At 36.1% G+C, this 8,757-nt stretch overlaps 1 protein-coding gene across 1 annotated transcript in view; it reads right to left on the reverse strand.

Annotated features, from left to right (window-relative positions):
- Nucleotides 1-8,547, reverse strand: part of LOC108970069 — a 176,006-nt gene extending 167,459 nt beyond the window's left edge. Inside the window, exon 1 of the mRNA XM_018935189.1 lies at nt 8,524-8,547. The gene's annotated coding sequence lies outside the window, so the exon portion shown is untranslated. The remainder of the gene's footprint in view (nt 1-8,523) is intronic.
- Nucleotides 8,548-8,757: the final 210 nt, after the last annotated feature.

An 8,757-nucleotide genomic window follows, 5' to 3' on the forward strand; every position in this document is an offset into this window, starting at 1 on the left:
AAATATTTACTCGTATGTCTGCAATGAAATCCAGCAAATAATCTGAGAACAAAATAAAAATGTGTCTGCTGTAAAAAAAATAACGCAATAACCCAAGTGATCATAAACAAACATAATGTGTTACCCTCAAACATTACAAACATAAACAAATTATGCGTGAAAATATATAATACSATAATAATCACTCAACATTAAGGCGCACTTATTTCAATTTAAGAAACGTCTGCAATCGCGACTCACTCACAGTGCAATGCACTCATATTTAATTTCCCCTTCATCGCACTGCCACCATTGGCCACCGAGTAAATTTTCGTTTCAAATTGATGGCCTTCGCTTAAATGCAAGATAGTATTCAGCATTTATCCGCACATAAGTAACCACTTAAACCGCGCTCAACTCGAAAATCCAACGTATCTTCAATTTTTATCTTTTTTATAACAATTTAATTGAAATTCCTTTTAAAGCGTATGGCTTTACTTGCATTTAATCGCTCTGCTCTGCTGCTAGCGGCGAAATGAGCGAGCGTCAAGCTGGTTGSCAACACTTTTAATTTAATTTCATTTCATTGCGTTGCATTTAATTTCTGTAAAGCAGTTTCGTTTCAATTTATCAACATTTAAGTATAAGCAGCAGAAGAAAGTGGAAGTGAGGAAAAGACATAAAGAGTAGATTTATTCGCTTTTACATTTTTATTTTATATTTTATTTTTATTAATCAGTGTGCTCTTGCTGTGTTCTGTTGCACTTGCATTACGTTTTGGCCTGCCAACGTCTTTGGGCCTATAATTTTCGCACGCTCCTCTTTCATACTTTTCGCCAAGCCTTTTCCACATTTCATTCGTCTGTTTATTTTTCAGCCAGATTGCCTGGAATTTAATCCAGTTGCAAAATATGAGCGTGAAAAAAATGTGATTTATTAGTGGACGTACCAGGTGAACGTGGTGGGTCTGCATATAACGATTGAGCTTGTTATATAAGAAATAAGATGTCTTTTTATTTTCTTGAGGTAGCAAAGCGGCTTTGCAATGACGTAGTGTTATATTTTTTTATATTATGTACTGACTAACATTATATAAAATATTTGTTTAAGGCARTCTTGTTTTTGAGTAGCATATTTTATTTTATTTATTATTTAGTTAAATTGAATCTCTATTCTTTTCTTGTATAATGGTGAATATTTTTCTTAGGCTTTAAAAAATTGTATACAACTGTTTAGTCTTTAGGTAAGTGTCTTTGCCAACAATTGCGCCAAAATGTAGGCAACATTTTTTTTAATATATGGAAATTTGAGATTTCCAAAAAAAAAAGTGCCAGTATTATTAATTTTTATATATTTAAAAGGGTATATTAAGTTTTCCACAATGTTTATAAAATCCAGAAAGAAATATCGGAGATCCCATTCCTATCCAAGTTTTGGAGCTATCAATATAAACTTTTGYTTGCGTCCTTTTCTCTCAAGGAGGTTTCTCATTTCTCAAAACCGTCGATATGGAATCAATATAGCATACAGCTGCCATACAAACTGATCGATCAAAATCAAGTTCTTGTTTGGAAAAATTTTTTATTGAGGCTTCACGATAATTGCCATAGATCATTGTCCAAGGTAACGCTTTAATAAATATAGGATAAAACTGCTATACAAAGTTATCAGTGAAATAAAGCTAGAGTAATGCAAAATTACCTCTTTTATGCTTTTTAAAAAGTACCTATGTAAGGTATTATAGCTTCAGCGCAGCTCATAAATTTTTTTATAATTTCAGTAACATCATCTTAAGGGAAACCATTATGTATTAGATTTCTCTAACCCAAGCTTTTGTTCTTCCGAGAATGCAYTTCAAAGCTGTTRTTTAAGTAAATAAGTAGCAATTTAWGTACTAAAACTAAACCACATAAATACACCACACTTTGAGCACAAATTGAGCGCTTAAGTGCTGGTTTATGCTCGTCTAGAGAATGCACAGGCACATACGTTAATGCTTATCTTGTTGGTCGTACCACTGAAGTAGTAACTGTAGTGGCGAAGCGCTTTTATATCCCTTGAGAAGTTCACTTAACTTTAAAACGAGGGCAGACTGACAAATAAACATGCATAAATAGATGTTTTTAAAGTGATATTAGTTGGTTTGCTTATGAAAAGTAAATCGGGATYAAGGGGATTGAAATAAGTGAGAAAAGAATGTATTATGTAATTGCTCACTTAGATGCACAAGTTACTGAAATAAAACGTGCTAAAGTTCTTATTAAGTGTATGAAATCYACATGGTTGAAGAGATGCTGAAAAAATGCTAAGAAGATTGTTTTAAATTTATGATTTTGTGAGTTGGCTTTGGAAAGTGATAAAATAGTATAAAATATTCATAATTAAAGAAGTTAATGCGAGAGATCCCGACATCTACCAATAAAAAATAATATTAATAAATATTCACCTAATTTTATGCAAACTGAAGGTCTTAGTTTTATTAATTTCTTTTTTTGTTGGAAGTCGGGATCTCTCGCATTAATTAGGAGTTTTAAGTTTTTTTAGAGTGTGGAGACTACAATTTGCAAACATTGAGGAACTGACAAAGATSATAATAATACCATAATTAGTTCACGTTCTGGACTCTCAGCCATGCAAGATGCAATGAATTTCAGTCTACATTTAAATGAAATCTCTAGCGGTAACCCCACCTTTGGTTATCGTCGAGCATTGTCTGGAATCATGAAACAAATATAATATATAATATTTAATGAAACTTATTRTGCATATTTCTTGATCATGCAAGGTGGTTGTATACACTGCCATAACTACATTTCTCTCGAGTTCGCACGTTTTCGCACGTTTTCGCCTAGAAATGAATTTCCATCACATTTCAATTGAATTGTCAACTAACAAGAAATTTTTTCGTCAAAATGTTTTTAATATTAAAATTGATGCTGCTGGCTGACTTTGCAGCACGAACAGGACGTGCATAAATATATTGGCAAACGTGCCTGACTGGGCGAGGTGYAACGACAGCCAATAGCCAACACACGCTCGGTACATGTCCCCAAGCAGCGGGAAGATCATTAGGGCGTTGTTTTTATGATAATAAATAAGTCCAAACAATGTAAATAGAAAATTCCGTAATTCCGATGAGGATTGAAAGTGGTGCTTACCGAGTACCTAGGAGTTGTTTTGAGTTTTCTAAGAATCTTAGAACACTTTAAATATGTACATTAGGGTGTTTTTTTTAACTATTAATTTTTTCAATCTCCTCACGAAATTACCCTGGAAATACGCTAAAAAAATCCTCTGTAAATTTGAGCCCTTAATATTAACATTAAGGACTGGTCCAAAGCATGTAAAAAATTTTCTATTGAAAATAATTGACAAACATAATTTTTTATATTTTAATTTCTATAGCTCAGAGGCATTTTATGGCATCGCTTTGACTTTAGACACATAATCCTTCGAATAGAACACACTACAAAAGCCGAGAAAGAACAAGCCTCTAAACCCGATTTTTCCATATTATTTTATTTTGTGTATATATCTCGTTAACGACAAGAGCTACAGAAAAAATTTAAATGACAGACTTGTAGGAAATTTTATTTGCTACTAAAAAATATCCAAGGTCATACTTCCCGATATATTCGGCTTTTTATGTTATGTTAAACCTCAGGCATCGTGAATAAGAACTTTGAGTGAAATGAGTTAAAAAACCTCTGTGGAACGAAGAGTAAGGTAATGATGAGGTAATSGGTTTAAGTGCTCAACTAGGTTGCAGCATCTGCTTACCAAGATATGTAATCGCTATATAAACAGGTTCAATGAAACTTTCTCTCCAATAGGTGTTGTGTCGCTGGGTTTGGGACTCGCCCAGTAAAAATATAATCCCTATGTAAAAAAAAAAAAAACGAAATCCTCGGATAATGACTTTTTCCAAGTTGACGACCAGAGTAAATTCGCAAAGAATCGAAAAAGATGGAACCACGAACTCTGTGAGTTCTACGGTAACATGAATATAGTTTTAAGCGCTCGTTCGCATGGAAGATGATCCTCCAGGGAAACTTTCCTTTGATTCGAGGATCATAGGTAGACAATTAATGCAAGGACGCCCAATGCAAGAACCAAATGCATAGCCACCTTTCTGCACTTGGGACTGTCGTTACATTGCAAAGGATAGAGATAACTGGGGAGGTTTGTGCTTCCGGTCCAGACAGACGAACGGTTGCGGTGCCAGAGAAGAAAAAGAAGAAGATAACTCAGCCAATTTAGTCGGAATGAACCTAACAAAARACTGCTGAAATTTTCGCGCATTTTTCTTTCAATGAATCATATACTCATTCGCTTTATTTCAAATTTGAAACTTAGTTTTTATAAGAAAATAGGGAATGTAATTACTATAAAATCTTTAAGTTTTGTAATTATGAACATTATATTACATACAATATCGTGAAAGGTGATAAACTCCTTGACACAATCCTTTAAATTTATTCTTCCATAAATTATATTATATTATATATATTATACATAAACACTGTAAGTAACACCCTAATATATATATGAAATAATATGAAATATATATATTAACCAAAGTAATGCAGCATATGCACCCGCGCGATTCGAAAGGCATGAGCAGACACTTACCCACGTCAATGTGCTGACTGCCTGCTTTCGAAAATTTGCATGCAATATAGCAAAAGCAGCAGAGTGCAGTCAACAAAAACAAAAACGAGCAAAAAAATTGTTTATGTTCTTACGAAATTTCGACGAAAGGAACGCAAGCACAGTTGCCTTAAATGAAGCCACACATGGAGTAATGTATGTTTGTATGTGTGTGTGTTTAAGCGTTTATAGAAATATGCGGCTGTGCATTTATTTGKATGCAAGCATTGTCAATGAGAGCAGCCTCTCGAGCTAACTTTTTACTTTCAAACTTTTAGTGGCCTCGTCAGCTAGTCGTCTAGTTGTAGTTTTTGCTCGCTGTGAGCTGGCGCTACGGCTATTTTATTTGTGACAATATTTTCGCATCATCGTTGTTATTATTGTTGTCGTTGCTCTTCGCCTTTACAAAGCATCATTCATCACTGATTGCTTATTCACCAATCTTTTTTTTTTTTGGTTTTGTTTTTTGTTTTTGTTGTTTCAGAGTGTCAAGCGCCGGGCAGCATATGCTTATGTCCTGTCTGGTTTTAGCCTCCTGCCTCTTGCCTCTTTGTCGTCCTACTTCATTCGTCTTGCATGCAACTAGCCTATATTGCTTCACGTACATATATAGTATGTGTATAAGTATGTGTCATCCGTTACTTAACGGGTGGATTGTACATTTTGAATGTCAACCAAATAGGCAACATTTGCCCGCCTCGCTGCCGGCGTTGCATCACACATTTGGGCAGCAAAAAAGCATATGCGCTTCAGCTGGCTGGCAGGGCAATTTCGTTTTGCCTTTTGTGCTCGAGGTTGCTTCATATTTCGGTCATGTGTTTGTTGTATTGTTATTATTATTATGTCTGCAAGATYTTTTGTTTGTTGTGTTGTCAGTTGTTTTGGCTTTTATTACTCTGTTGAGTGGCAAGTTTGGCAAGTTCGCTATTGCCGCTGTCAAGGAAGGCATATTTTTGGTAGAATTTCCTTGAACAAAGTGTTAGTGGCACGTGTGGCATGTAATACTAGACTGCATGTTAGCATCTATTACGGAAGCATGCAGTGCTTTGTGGTTTTCTTAATTTGAATATTAGAAAGTGGATTTGAAAATGGTAAAGTTAGTGAGTCAAAGTTTTAAAAAAAATTACAAGCTTAATTTACAAGAAACTCTGTATTAAAAATATTACTTTCATTTTTATTAAGTTATTGAAGATTTTCAATGAAATGAAGCAAATTATTTAAGAGTCAATAAAGGTTAGGTTATACTGGACGACTGTTTTGAAAATACATAGTCCTTAGTCATGTCAGATTAAGATTTGTTTAATGTTAACTTAAGTATAGTCATAAATACACCTGAACTGTGAAGGTCTTTGCTATTTAAAATGAGTTCCAGATAATGCTGGACGGAAGGATATGGGGGTTTCAGTGAGGGGGACGTATTTCCATATAAAAGTGGAGAGACGCCGAAGTCGGTAAGTACGAAGAGCTTAATGAGCTTGCCGACAAGGGTAATCTTCGAAAATTCGACGCAAAGACGCGGCGGATAACAGAAGGTTTCAAGACCGTAGCATATTCTTGAAGAGCTCTCCCGTCTCCTGAATGACAGTGAAAGTATGATGCCAGGATAAGGCGAATACGATTCCTCGATGACGATGGAGCAGCGGTTGCACTGTCCGACCATGAAAAAGTTCGAATAGCAATTACCCGTCCGAATAACAACAAAGCGGCGGGGGCCGATGAATTGCTGAGCTATTCAAATACGGCGCCGAAGAACTGACAAGGAGCAGTCATCAGCTTCTTTTTAGAATATAGTTAGAAGAAAACATGCATGACGATTGAAATTTGAGTGTGTTCTGCCCAATCTACAAAAAGGCAGACCCCACATTCTATGCTAACTATAGTGGGACATATCTCCTCAACATCGCATGTAAGGTTTTATCGGGGTACTGTGTGAAGTTTGGCTTTAGGCCAGGAAAATCAACAACTGACCAGAACATACACTCCGTCCTAAATCTTGGAAAAGATCTGCGAAAAGAGTATCGACACACACCACCTCCTCGTCGTCTTCAAAGCTGCTTTTAACAGTATAGAAATAAGCTGTCTTTATGCCACTATGCCTGAATTTGATAACCCCGCAAAACTAATCTCAATCGCGTATTGGCTCAAACTTCACTGCTGACAGTCATAATTTCATAGTCGTCGATAATTTCGTCTATCTTGGAACCAGTAGTAGTACCAACAACGTCAGTCTCAAAAGTCAGTTAGAGGCATGGACGATGACAACATCTGATGAGTCGACGTAACGAGTTTTCGAGAGAAAGGTTCTGCGGAAGATTTATGATCCTTTGCTCATTTCGATGGAACGATGAGCTGTATGAGATATGCGACGACCTTGATATAATTCAGCGAATTAAAAGAGAATGGCTACGCTGGTTAGGTTATGTCATGCGAATGGATGAAAACACTCCAGCTCAGAAAGTATTCGACGCTGTACCCGTCGGAGGGAGCAGAGGAACAGGAAACCTTCACTCTGTTGGAAAGACCAGCTGGAGAAGGACTTCGCTACAGTTGAAATCTTCCGTTAGCGCCAAACACCGAAAATTAAAAATGACTGGAGGGCTATTGTAAACTCGGTTACAACCGCTTGAGCGGTATCTACATCAATAAGAAGAATAAGATTTGGCGTCCATTCAATATACCAAGTTCAGCCAGAGCCTTTTCGATTTCCTCGCCAACGAGGTGGCTTTCTTTTTCTTTCCACCGGCAGGYACTGCATCGAATACTTTTAAAACTGGAGGGTACTCAACCATCCGGTCATTATAACATAGCATCGTAGCCACTGTCCATTGATTCGCTGAAGTATGCCAATATCGCCGCATATCTGGTACAACTGATGGTTCCATCGACTGAGATATTCGTTGTTGTCAATTTGCAAAGGACCTTATAGCACGTCGAAAAACTTCTCTTTCGTAAACTCCTAACACCTACTCATCAGATATTGTAATTTTCCATGCCTTTGAAGAGTTCGATCTTTGTTAATTAAGAGTACTTTACTTTTCMATTGCTTACTCAGACCAAAGTGGAATGGTTGTATTCTAGCCCTTGCAATGGTTACCGGAGCTTAAGTGCTGTCCCACAGGGGTGTTTAATATGTTCTTACATCAACTGCTAACAGACGTGTATTCTCGGAAAGTAGCAGCAAGTTCTGCTATCAGAATGAAGAAATTGGCAGGTTGGAAACAGAAAGATTGTGGACAAAGCGCCACTCTGAACCAGCTTAACCTAACTTTATCAGAAAATATCGCACAAAAAGCTTAACGGATATATGTATGTACATAATTAGTTTAATTGAGATCACCAAGAGGTTTGGGCGCAGATATTAAGCAAGATTATAAGGATCTACGATAGTGCATCAAAATGGTACATCCAGCGTTATTTGCTCCCATGATGGCAGCAGACCTACCTACCTACCTATTTAGAGTCTGTAGAAACACCTGTTGTCAAGGGTGATTCAGCGTTGGATTTCAAGGCTGATGTTATTGGGAATAGAAGAAATTATCTACGACTTCGAAGTTATGACTGTCAATAGTGACATCTGGACCAAGAGTTTACTGCCTGAAACCTCGTTTGATGTCGAACGGCTAGGAAGGATCCTTCGCGAAGGAGTGTGATCATAAATATGTTTGATTATATAAGTATGTATATATATTTATGTATATAATTGTAAACATAATTATATAAAAGATAACTAGGGCGTGTAGTCGAACACGCGTAAGGAACGAAGTTCTTTATGCCTGTGCGTTGTTTGATATCTGAGCATTTAACGCTCAGATTTAACGGGACACAATTTCTCGGCTAGCCCCGTCGCAACACGCACGATAAAGAACTTCGTTCCAAAAATTTGCTGTGACTTACCAATAATTTCGATTGACCGTTCTAAATTCTCAGCTTATAAAATTTACATTTTTTTATATTTTTTTTTATTTCTTACACATATTTTTCACATTACTTCTTAATTTATAATTTACTAAACACATTTTTCACATTCACACTTTTATATATTTACAGTTTGCTACACACATATTTCACATTATTTATTTTTATTTACATATAAATATATACTCTGCTTTATGTTTTATTTATTTACAC

This window comes from Bactrocera latifrons, unplaced genomic scaffold, assembly GCF_001853355.1.
Source record: "Bactrocera latifrons isolate USDA-ARS-PBARC rearing strain unplaced genomic scaffold, ASM185335v1 scaffold_28, whole genome shotgun sequence".
Lineage (NCBI taxonomy): Eukaryota > Metazoa > Arthropoda > Insecta > Diptera > Tephritidae > Bactrocera > Bactrocera latifrons.